We start from the raw sequence: 12508 nt of genomic DNA, 5'->3' as shown, positions 1-12508 counted from the left end.
GGGGCCGGAGGGTGTTATGAACACTGTCTTCCTGTCATGTGGTTTAGATTGGATGCACTTTGCAGTTCCAGCTTGGTGAAGATCTGGGGTCCATGGAGTGTAATGGATAAGTGAATGTGCTATCCATTAAATGAAGAGGGTATTGGTTCTTAATGTTTATTTTGTTGAGTCTTTGGTGTTCAATGCAGTGAGAGCGACCCCCATCTTTCTTTTCAACAAAGATGACTGTGGTCTTTCTCCCTAAATTGCTAATGGTTTAGCTAAGTCAATTATCTCTGTACCCACCTGAACCGTTTCTTCTGCCAGCTCATTCCATGTACTCCCCACCCTCTACAGCACTGTGTAATATTCTTAGACTGTGGATGTGTGTGTGTGTGTGTGTGTGTGTGTACACACGCAGACATTGTGCCTAAGAACTTGTGCGGTACTGTATGTGAAAAATTTACCCCTCAGGTCCCTTTTAAATCTTTCCCCTTTCACCCTAAGGCTGAACACCCTGGCTTTGAACTCCACTTCTCTGGGGAAATGACTGTTATCCATGCATCTCATAATTATTAAACACTCTCATAAGGTCACCTTCACTCTCCTACATTCCAGGCAATAAACGCCCAGAATGGCCAGCCTCTCTCTATAACTCTGGCCTTGGCAGCATCCTCGTAAATCTCTGCACTCTTTCAAATCTTCTCTGAAACAGGAAACCAAAACTGTACACAATACTCCAAGTGTGAGATCACCAACAACTTATAAAGTCACATTTTGAAGGCAAGAGACAGTAAAAACACAGGTATGTATACATTTTTCAAAGTTTACTTTGAATATGTATAAATCAGGACAGTATGTAATAGAGAAAAACTTGTTTTGCTCCTAGCATTGCTTAAATTGCTTTTTTATATGACAAGAGATGTGAGAAAGGAGGTGATGTTGGTATGTCCCCTGTGATTTAACACAGTACCTTAGGTTGATTATATATTTTGCAGCTACAATGCACTGAAATGGAGGAGTTGGATATTAGATCAATAGCCATATTTAGCATCAGAATTTCAGTGATTAATCAATGCTTTTTTGCTTTAATATAATCTAGAAGGAACAAATGCAAAGCTGCTTTGAAGCATGGCCGATAATGGAAAAACCTGTGTTGAATAATAATTATTTTGAATGTGAATATTTGTCTTTTCAGAATAAAAAATGCCATTATAATAGCACAAAATAGTAGCCCATACAAAGTTAATGGGTTCATGTTTGCTATGCTGGGGACGGTGATATTCAGAAAAATGGAATTAGAACCTAATCCAATTAAAAACAAAAGCAAGAAGTTAATAATGTGAGAGAATGAGGGGAAATTAATGGAACCTAAATACTAACCGTAGTGCACCATGCTGCTGAATAATATAGGCAAAGAAAAAAAATCAAATACTAATTCAAATTGACTTCTCCCTTCGGAAAATTCATGCTAACCTAAAGAAGGCTCAATTTTATGTAACTTAAAAAAATCTTTAATACAGTTTTACTATTACATTAAAATAAAGGTATTGATCTGTTATGTAGAAAGTTAAATATGCATTATTTTCTTGAAGCACTTTTCCTAAGGTATTCAAAATGTTGGTAATTTTACCACCCAAATATTGACAGAGACAAACAATTCTGCTTGGGTGTTAAAGATACTTGAGTCTGTGAAATACATACTCAGCACATTCCAGTCTAACACTACAGCAATGATTACTTTTAGTGGACTAAAGTGCAACTTAGCCAATTATTAGAAAACAAATTCAATTAGTTCCCGTAACTGAAACCATATTGAAGTCTTTATAAAACCAAGCAAGAGACCACGTTCCATGCCACAGCTGGATTAGATTATAACATGAGTCAACATCATAAAAATGAGACCGACTTCTTAAGATGTCTCATTGTTTGGCAGTACCAACTAATATGTTACCTGAGGAGTAACAGAAAGTACTGGAGAAATGGGAATTCATGGACTAAGAGGGAAAGCTTAATTATGTATTTTTACTGAATGTATTGGTTTAGCCGAAAAGCAGACATGCAGACATATAAACCCAGTCTTATGTTTACATGGACAGTAAAGACTCTCATTTCACATTACTGGCATTGTTGAATTGGATTTAAAGACTTTTCCAATTTGTTTACACATGACCATGAGACATTTTTATTCCTACATTTAAAAAAATATGTTTATTATATATCTTTAATGGTATAATATATCTTCTGAGCTCACTCAGAAAACTAAACTGGACAAACTGAAGATGGGGAAAATGTTTCAAACATTCTAACCTGTTGTAGATAAAGTATCTGCCAGCTCTAAGGCCGATCAACTAAAGGATGCATGATTTCCTAAAAGTGAATATTAAATACCCTGTCAATGTAACTTCCATTACTCTGACAGACCAAACAATAGACTGATGTAATTTCAATTACCTCATGGTTAATGCTTGCCAGAAGTGCACATTATGTCTTAAATTATTTCTAAGAATGGAAAACTGAACTGATTCTCTTTCTGAGGAATATGAAATAAACTTAATTATACTTTGACATTTTGCTTCACAATAAGCCTAACTGAAGTGTATGTATCTTTGTATTCTTCTTGAATTAAATAGCTGAAAATACAAAGAAAGTGTATTGGATCCAGTTACATTTATTGTAATTAAGCAATCTTTGATGTTTATTTCATGATTCAGTACAATATAGATTTTAAAGTAATCTTTTATTCACAAGCAAATAACTTATGACAGTGCACATGGTAAATGAGATATGTGAAGACAGGAGCTTATCACTTCTTCACTTGCCAATCTGTGATTTTCTGCCCATTAATTTTAATGCCAGGAAAGTCACAGGCTAGCAAGTACAGAAGCAGAATATTTAATCTAGAGAATCTATCATCAGTCAATCATCTTCATGTCACTGTTCTTCACATCAGTACCTATGTATTCTATTGCTATGGCTTCTCATCTGTCTCTCTGAATAATTCTGTTTTGATTCTCTTTACCTTCTTTAGCAGAGGCCACAAATTTTACTATTTCCTTCCAGCTTGGTACTGGAGATTGAAAGCTCTAAGGCAAATTTTCATTGAAGGGTAAAAGGGAAAATATAGGATGCAATGATTGATGTCTTTTCTTTCCCATATATCATGTTTCTTGATGCTTGTGAGCTGTAACCTACTTGCTCTGATTAATTTTCACCTTCAAACTGAAGCCCCGATTTTGGAAATATCCTTCGTTATTTGAATACTGATCTACAATCTGACACTCTCTTACCACCTGTGACAGTTCCTTACCACTTCAAACATAACCCAGTGGAGCCAGGCTATTCGGCCCATCAACTCTGCTCTCCCATTCAACCATGGCTGATTTATTATTCCCCTCAACCTCATTCTCCTGCTATCTCCCTGTAACCATTGATACCTTTGCTAATCAAGAAATTATCAACCATCGCTTTAAATATACTTAATAATTTGGCATCCATAGCCATCCATGGCACTGAATTCCACAGTTTCAACATTGTCTGGCAAAAGATATTCCTCCTCAGCTCTGTGCTAAAGGGATGTCCTTCTGTTCTGAAGCTGTGTTCTGGCACTGGCTTATCACTGCATGGCCATTATAATTGAAGCCAGTATTTCTCTACACCATTTCTTCATTATTCTTTTTCACTCATTACCTGTAAACATTGTTCTACATGGTTTTCTCATGTTTGTAGTTGTTGATTATTATTGGCTGTGCTTTCTGAGGCCTGCATAAACTGGCCACCCACCCATACCATCAGCCACCTCCGCCTCATCTATGGAAGGACCTTCTGTTTCCACATTGGCCTCATTAGCCACCTGAAAACATAGAAAACCAGAGCTGAAGAAAGTTACCCTCGTTATCCTTGAAAGAGTGTCCACATCCTAGTGATGCAGAGCAGTTCAGGTACTTTTCTCCCACTGTACACAGTCATCAGTTGTGTTGGGATCCCACAATTTCATGGAGGAGTTTCTTCTCACTATTTTCGCTACTTTTTGCAAGTTTGATTTTTGACCCACCTAATAAACACCCTGGCACTAAAGTGTGAAGTGACTCCAGCTACTTTTTCTTTGATCATAACCCACGTACCTAATAGATGCCATGTCCACTTCCAAACTCGTGTCTCATTTTCGATGAGTGGACAAAGTCCATGCAGATATGATCAGCTTCCTTTAGTTCTCTGTTAATCACCAATGGGTGCAATTCTTCATTCTCTGCATTTTCAATATTTCTCTGGCTCATTGATTCCTAATAATGTACTCATCTATACTCAAGTGACTAAAACTGAACTACGTCTTATCCACCTTCAATATCTTAATCACCAAGATACCAATCTCTAACTACTTACTAATTTAACTTCCCACTTCCCCTCCTCCCTCTAATCCCACACTTCTCATCCAGTTTCCTTAGATATTCACTTCCAACCTCCAAACACAATCTACCCATTATAAGTCTCCAGTCACTGATAATGTGTCCATCTACTTCCTGCAATTTGCATTTAATAGTGTTGCTCTCACTAAGTTAGTTGCTCACTCTTTCCGCTGACATGTCCCACTCTCATATGTTTTCCTCTGGAGCTCAAAAAGCCAGAAACTAACACAGTTAGTGTATGATACTGGATTCGAATGTAACATAGTTACGTTTCTTGTAACCTTTCCTATACGTGCTTGTGATTTTATTGATGCACCATCAATAACTCACACTGAGACGTAAAGGCGAGATATCGGCTTTTATTGACTGGAAGAAGGAACCAGCAGTGAGTGACCACCATACTACATCCTGGAGACTGAGAGGCCGGCCCCAGGCCTCGATCGCCTTTATACAGGGGTCTGTGGGAGGAGTCACAGGAGCAGTCAGCAGGGGGCGTGTCCAGACAGGCACACGTAGTTCACCACATTTATATAATCTCCCATATACATGTAATTGTTCAGTAAAATTTCTTGTAATTGTAGTTCAGTTGATTCTGTATTTTTCTAGAAGCTTTTTAGTTTTTCTGTAGCAGGTGTCCTTACTTGAAATTGATAATTTTAAGCTTCTCTGTATTTAGCCAAGTTTCTCTCAAGAGCAAGATTTAATCACCTCTGATTGCTCCAGAATTAACTCTGAGGGGAAGAGTATTCAGTTTTCTTTAATAAGATGCATGTTCAAGTTCCTTTCAGTTCTTCTTCTTCAACTAGAAGTTTGTAGACTGCTTCATCTTTTAACCATTCACCACTCTTTAAAATGTTACATACTTTTTCTTTTCTCCCTGCTGCTGGACTCTACCAGCTCTCACTGACTCAAACCCTTGAAATATAAGCCTTGTAGTTTCTCTGTGATCTCTAGTCACACTGCCCAAAACTCATATTTCCACAAGACCAACTAACTCAATCCTAACTCCACAAGTTCTGATGCAGTGTCTCGATCCAAAGTGACAACTATCCCTCTGCTTCCACAGATGCTACCTAACCCATTGAGTTCCTTCAGGGGTTTATTTTCTTTCCAGATTCCAGAATCTACAATCTCTTGTATCTACATCAACCCCATCAAGTTCAATGATCTTTAATAATTGTTTATTTATTTATTATTATTAGTTATTTCTTTTTGTGTTTGCACAGTTTGTTTTTGCACATTGGTTGAATGCCCAAGTTGGCACAGTCTTTCATTGATTCTATTATGGTTATCATTTTATTATGGTTTTTGTCAAAACACTGGTCTAAATCCTTTCAGCTGGGCTCAGTTTTAAGCAAAAGGCTGCACCTCTGTTCCCTACTTTACTCCCTATACACTCACGATTGCATGGCAACATTCTGCTCTGGCTCCATTAATGAGTTTTCAGATATCACCATAGTCAGCCATGTCTCAAATAACCTTAAATCAAAGCACAGGAAGGAGATCGAGAGCTTAGTAGCATGGTGCCAGGACAACAAACTTCCCACCAGTGTCAGAAAAACAAAAGAGATTAGGATAAACTTCAGAAATGGGGAGGTGCATATGCTCCTGTCTTCAGTGATGATGGTGAGGTTCAAGTGCTCGAGAGGGTCAAGTTTATAGGAGTGAATCAGAAGCAGGACTTTTGTGACAGCAGTTCAACATGAGAAATATAGAAAAAACAGAATTACAGTAAGTATATAGGTATATTAAATAGTTAAGTTTTATATATTACATTGTTAAAATAAGTAGTACAAAAACAGAAATAAGTTTTTTTTAAAAAAACTAGTGAGGATCACTAATAGCCTGTTCTGGTCCAACCATGTACAGTAGATGCCACAGCCAAGAAAATTTATCAATGCCTCCCTTTCCGCAGGTGGCTAAAAAAGCTTGGCATGTCCCCATCAACAGCTGGCCCAGGAGTGAGCTTGGATCACTCTGGGAGCCATAAGGAGAAGTCGAAGCCCAGGCAGAGGAGATTCAATTTTGATGCTTGTACAGCTGACCCGGGTGCAAGGTTAGATTGCTCTGGACGCCAAGCTGATTTGAAGAGCTTAGGAGTGGTTTCAGGCTGGGTGACGAAATCCAGGCCCGGAGCGAGTCGTTGGGCAATGTGTGGCCTAGGCCCAGGGCATTTCACAGTAGTGGTGCCTGGGTCTTGGTGCAAAGTGCAATGTGCTGTTTATACAATTGAAATGGCTGCCCAGATCAGAGGCGAGAGCCAATTTTGCTTGCTCACCGCAATGTCCACTCTTCTCTCCAGGGCACCGGAGCTTTTTTGCCGTTCCGTTGTTGGATCAATTTAAACGCTAGCCCAGATAGGCTGAAAAGGCAGGCTGTCAGTCAGAATGACAGCCAAGTTGGCTCGTTCTCTGTGATGGTCGTCTCCCTGATGCTGAGGTTATGAAGACTGCTCAGCTGCTGTACCCCATGCCCACTAATATGATGAACTGAGAAGCAAGGCTTTGGGCCTACTCCGGGCTGCTCCAGGATTCGGATCTGATGACTCATTTTTAGTTTGGACTGCTGTTGTTTGCTTCAATTATTAGTGCATCAAGTGTTTGTCTTTTATTTCTAATCTTTTTTTCCCCTTAAATTGTGTTCTTTTGGGTTTCTTGCTTTGTGGCTACCTGTGAGCAAGCAAATCTCAAGGTTGAACAATTAAGACTCTGATAATAAATTTACTTGAATCAGCACTTGCCAATTTTTATTGATGCACCATAAAAACATCTTATCTGGGTGCATAACAACTTGGTATGGCAACTGCTCTGTCCGTGACTGCAAAAAAACTGCAGAGATTTGTGGACACAGCTCGGTACATCAGCTGGTCTCTATACTTCTCACTGCTTCAATAAAGCAGCCAGCATCATCAAGGACACCATCCACCCCAAATAACTTCTTCTCCTCTTTCCAGGTGAAGATGTAAAAGCCTGAAAGCAGATACCACCAGGCTCAATGATAGATTCTACACCGATGAGACTATTGAATGGTTTCCTAATGTGATAAGATGAACTCTTAACCCCACAATCTTCCTCATTATGATTCTACATCTCAATATTTGCTTAAGCCGCATTTTCTCTGTGGTAGTTACACTTTATTCTGCATTCTGTTATTGTTTTACCTTGTACTGCTTCAAGGTACTGTGTAATGATGAAACACTATGTGCTACGTGAGCGGTATACAAGACAAACTTCTCACTGTATTTCAGTACAAGTGACAATAATAACCCAATTCCAATTCCCTGGCCTCCTCAGAACATTGGGTCAACGCTGATCGCAAAAGATCTCATGAAACATATTCTCTCTCACAGCAGTTCATTGAAAAAAAGAATCAATAAAATCAAATGTGTCATTCTCTTCATTTTTTTCCTCTTATCTACTTCCATGGGACTAGTCTTCAGTGGTTTTGCTTCCCTTACTCAATTAACAAGACTGTTTCCATTCGAAAAAGCTGTTGTTTTCTACATTGTTCTTCTGAAGGTTTTCTTGAATTTCAGTTCATGAAATATATACATGTTCATATCCTCTTTGGCATTTGCCTAAGATGTATCTTTGCTGCCTTCTTATTCTATATGCTATAACTTTAAACACTACATCCGTGCTTACAAATTGTTCCATTTTTGTATTCCCTTTGTACATACGTTCAAAGTATGTTTATTTCAGGTACCATCACTATTCTCCCAAAGTGATGTTATTCCTTCATACATTCATCCCTTTGCAAATTACATCTCAATCCAGACACTCCTGTTCAGTCCCAAAGATGTGTTTTGATGTCACGGTTGCAATTGTTCTGATGAGATATTAAACTTTGGGTCTTTCTGCTCACAGACATCACAGATCTTAGACAGCTATTTCAAAGAGCTGTGGAGTTACCTCCATTGTTCTAGTCAGAAGGAACCTCTTAACCAACACATTAAAACATAAATTATCTGAACAGTATTACATCTTCATCGGTGGGAGATCGTTGTACACAATTTCTTATCATCTTTCCAACATAACCTTAGTGTTTAGTGCTTTGACGTTTCCTTGATTTATGAATGATATTTTGTAAGTGTATGCCTTTATTCCTATATTTCAAAGACATGAAACAAGATCAGCATGTTGGTGATTAAGTGCAAACATATTCTGATTCACAATGACCAAGAGAGTTCCTTTCTTTTGTGAGGCTGCTGACACAAAGTCAGAGGATTTTGCAGTCAGAAATGAACTAACAACATACTCCACTCAATTACACAAAATACCTTGCAAAACTTTTTCAACAGGAGCTTGTGGAAAATGACAATCAAATGGTTCAGCTAAAACTAATACCATTCATTTAGTCAAACTGACCAAACCCTATATTTTTGGAAACAATCTTGCTTTAAAATTATCATCAGTGCACAACAGACAGTCTGTAAAATAAACTCATACATCTGAATAAAAATTTGTGTAAAAAATCATTACAATGAACTGCACCTAGCATCATGCATTAAAGTAGGACCTGAATATTTCTCCTTCTTCTTGTAAAGCTTAATGGCAGCTGGCAGACCAACATAAGGAGCATTACCATCACTTACTAAGTTGGAGTGTGGAGCAAAGAAACAGGAAGTATACCCACTAAATCCTTCCCCCAAACATAGTTAGAAGTCTGGCATGGAATCATTGTCACCTACTTGCCTTTTCCCATAACCCTTAATTCCCCTGAATTATGCATTCACCTCCCAGTTTTGCTAAGACATTACTACATTTATATCTTTTATGCCATTAACATTAAGTAATTGCTTGGCAAGAAAGTCTGCCACCTCATTTCCTTCAAGCCAAATGAAATGTATACAGAAGCCTAGACTGTGCAGCCTCAACAGATGTTGTCCGATCTCAAGATGAATGCCTTGCCCACTATATGAAGTACACAATCTGATTTTATAGATGTCAAGACCGAGAGTGAATCAGAGTACATAAGTATGTCATAATGGTGCACTTCTTCGACCCATTCCAAAGCAAAAATGATAGCAACTGTCTCAGACAGATATTGCCTGAGGTACTACCTGTGCCACTGGTACATAATCATTCTTCATCTTGATCTTTTCTTGAAAGCTTACACAGCTAAAGGGAAAAACCAAGGAGACTGACAGAAAGGGGTATTTTATTACCATATTCCGCATGAAACAACACAAGATTTTGTGCCCATTCATTTCCCATCCCCTCCCCTAAACTGAAGACTTTATGAATGCAGTGCTCTCAACACTCTACTAACGTTGCCAATATTGAATGACCAACTTTAAGTCCTCTTACATTAACTCAGTAAAGAATTGCTAACTGTAACTTGTGCAGATGTACTTCTTTGGTCTTCTGCCTGCTCTGGATCTTTTCACTTCTAAACTGCACCCACACCTCAGTGAACTCTGCGCCTGCCATGATGCAGAGCACTTCTTCCGCTCTCTCTGCCTCCATACCTACTTTGGCAAGGGCTCTCCAACCCGTGCTAATGACCCCTTCTCCCTTCTTCAACTCTCCTCTTCCTGGACACCCCACTCTGGTCTTCTGCCTGCTCTGGATCTTTTCATTGCAAACTGCCGAGTCATCAACCATCTTGCCTTTACCACTCCTCTCTCCAAGTTTAACCTCACTCCTTCCGAACGCACGACTCTCCACTCTCTCTGCACATATTCTAGTCTCACCATCAAACCCACAGATAAGGAAGTGATACTGTAGTAGTCTGGAGGACCGACCTCTACCTTGCGGAGGCCAGGCAACAACTTTCAGACTCTTCCTCTTACTTACCCCTTGAGCAGAATCCCATGAAGGAGCACCATCACTGACCTTATTAATTCTGGGCATCTTCTATCCACTGTCATCAACCTCATAGTTCCCTTACCCCACACTTCCTATTTCTACCTCCTACACAAGACCCACAAACCCGACCGTTCAGGTAGACCCATTGTTTCAGCTTGTTCCTGTCCCACTGAACTCATACCTGCGAACCTCAACTCTGTTTTATCCCCCCACCAGTTCAGTCCCTTCCCACCTACATCCGTGACACCTCACATGCTCTGGATCTTTACAATGACTTAAAGTTCCCTGGCCCTAATCAATACATTTTCACCATGGATGTCCAGTCTCTGTACACCTCCATTCCCCATCAGGAGGGCCTTAAAGCTCTCCACTTCATTCCAGACAACAGACTCAACCTGTTCCCCCTACACCACCATGCTCCTCTGTCTGGCGGAACTTCTCAATAATTTTTCCTTCGGCACTTCCACTTCATTGAAACCAAAGGATCCCAGCTATGCCTGTCGTTTTGTCGGCTGTGTGGAACGGTCTGTGTTCCAAGCCTACACCGGTATCACTTCCTAACTTTTCCTGTGCTACATCAACAACTGCATTGGCGCTGCCTCTTGCACCCACGCTGAGCTCATTGACTTCATCAATGTTGCCTCCAACTTTCAACCTGCCCTCAAGCTTACCTGATCTATTTCCGACACCACCTTCCCCGTTGTTGATCCCTCTGACTCTATCTCTGGAGAGAGGTATCTACTGATATCTTTTATAAATCCGCTGATTCACACAGCTGCCTGGACTGTACCTCTTCCCACCCTGTCACTGGTAAAAATGCCAACCCCTTCTCTCAGTTCCTCCGTCTCCGCAGCATCTGCTCTCAGGATGAGGCTGTTCATTCCAGAACTCTTAAGAAGTCCTCCTTCAAAGAAAGGGGATTTCCTTCTTCCATCATCAGCACAGCCTTCACCCGCATCACTTCCATTTCACACGAGTCTACCCTCACCTCATCCCCCTGCCACCCCACCAGTGAAAGGGTTCTTCTTGCCCTCACATACCACCCCACCAGTTTCTGTGTCCAGCACGTAGTTCTCCGTAACTTCTGCCATCTCCAGTGGGATCCCTCCACCAAGCTCATCTTTTCCCCTACCCCCCCCCACATCACTTTCTGCTTTCCACAGAAATTGCCTCCTGTGAGGCTCCCTTGTCCATTCGCCTCTCTCCACTGATCTCCTGGCACTTACCCTTGCAAGCGGAACAAGTGCCACACCTGCCCCTACACCTCCTTGCTCGCCACCATTCAGGGCCCTAAACAGTCATTCCATGTGAGGCAACACTTCACCTGTGAGTCCATTGGGGTCATCTTCTGTATATGGTGGTCGCAGTGTTGCCTCCTGTATATCGGTGAGACCCAATGTAGATTGGGAGACCACGTCACTGAGTGCCTACGCTCTGTTCGCCAGAAAAAGTGGGATCTCCTGGTTGCCACCCATTTTAATTCTATTTCCTATTCCCATTCCGACATGTCAGTCCATGGCATCCTCTACCACCACGATGAGGCCACACTCAGGTTGGAGGAACTACACTTTATATTCTGTCTAGGTAGCTTCAACTAGATGGTACGAACATTGATTTCTCAAAATTCTGGTAATTGCCCCCCTTCACCATTCCCTTTTCCTTCTCTCACCTTATCTCCTTATCTGCTCATCACCTCCCTCTGGTGGTCCTTATCCTTCCCTTTCTTCCATGGTCTTCTACCATCTCTTATCCGATATTCCCCTTCTCCAGCCCTTTATCTCTTTCACCAATCAACTTCCCAGCTCTTTACTTCACCCCTCCCCCTCCCAGTTTCACCTACCATCTACCCCCTTGTATGTCTTCCTCCCCTTCCCCCACCTTCTTACCCTGAGTTCTCATTTTTTTCCTGTCCTGATGAAGGGTCTCGGCCTAAAACATCAGCAGTTTACTCTTTTCCATAGATGCTGCCTGGCCTGCTGAGTTCCTCCAGCATATAGTGTGTGATACTTAGATGTAAAGTATGTCATCCACTTCTACCAGTAATGCCAAAATTGGGAATGATTTAAAAGCACCACAACATAATGGTTGAGCTTGAACTTCATCTAGGGGCTTTAAGACTGCTGGTGAGGCTGACCCATAAACAGCACATCCATAATCAAAGACAGATCTGATTAAAGCAATTCCATGACCTCCTACTCGCACTGCAATCACACCCAACTAAGTTCCTGAGCACATTAAGGGCTTTTTTTACACTTCTCTAGAAATTTATTCACATGCACTTTCTATATTAGATGCGTCCATCCACATCCCTTA

At 40.6% G+C, this 12508-nt stretch overlaps 1 long non-coding RNA gene across 1 annotated transcript in view; it reads left to right on the top strand.

Annotated features, from left to right (window-relative positions):
• The first annotated feature begins 611 nt into the window (after positions 1 to 611).
• Positions 612 to 12508, top strand: part of LOC132379599 (uncharacterized) — a 124533-nt gene continuing 112636 nt past the window's right edge. The window contains exon 1 of the long non-coding RNA XR_009507481.1: positions 612 to 784. This is a non-coding gene — a long non-coding RNA (uncharacterized LOC132379599). The remainder of the gene's footprint in view (positions 785 to 12508) is intronic.

This window comes from Hypanus sabinus, chromosome 22 (genome assembly GCF_030144855.1).
Source record: "Hypanus sabinus isolate sHypSab1 chromosome 22, sHypSab1.hap1, whole genome shotgun sequence".
Taxonomy (NCBI): Eukaryota; Metazoa; Chordata; class Chondrichthyes; order Myliobatiformes; family Dasyatidae; genus Hypanus; species Hypanus sabinus.
This window is presented reverse-complemented; position numbering and strand designations above follow the sequence as displayed.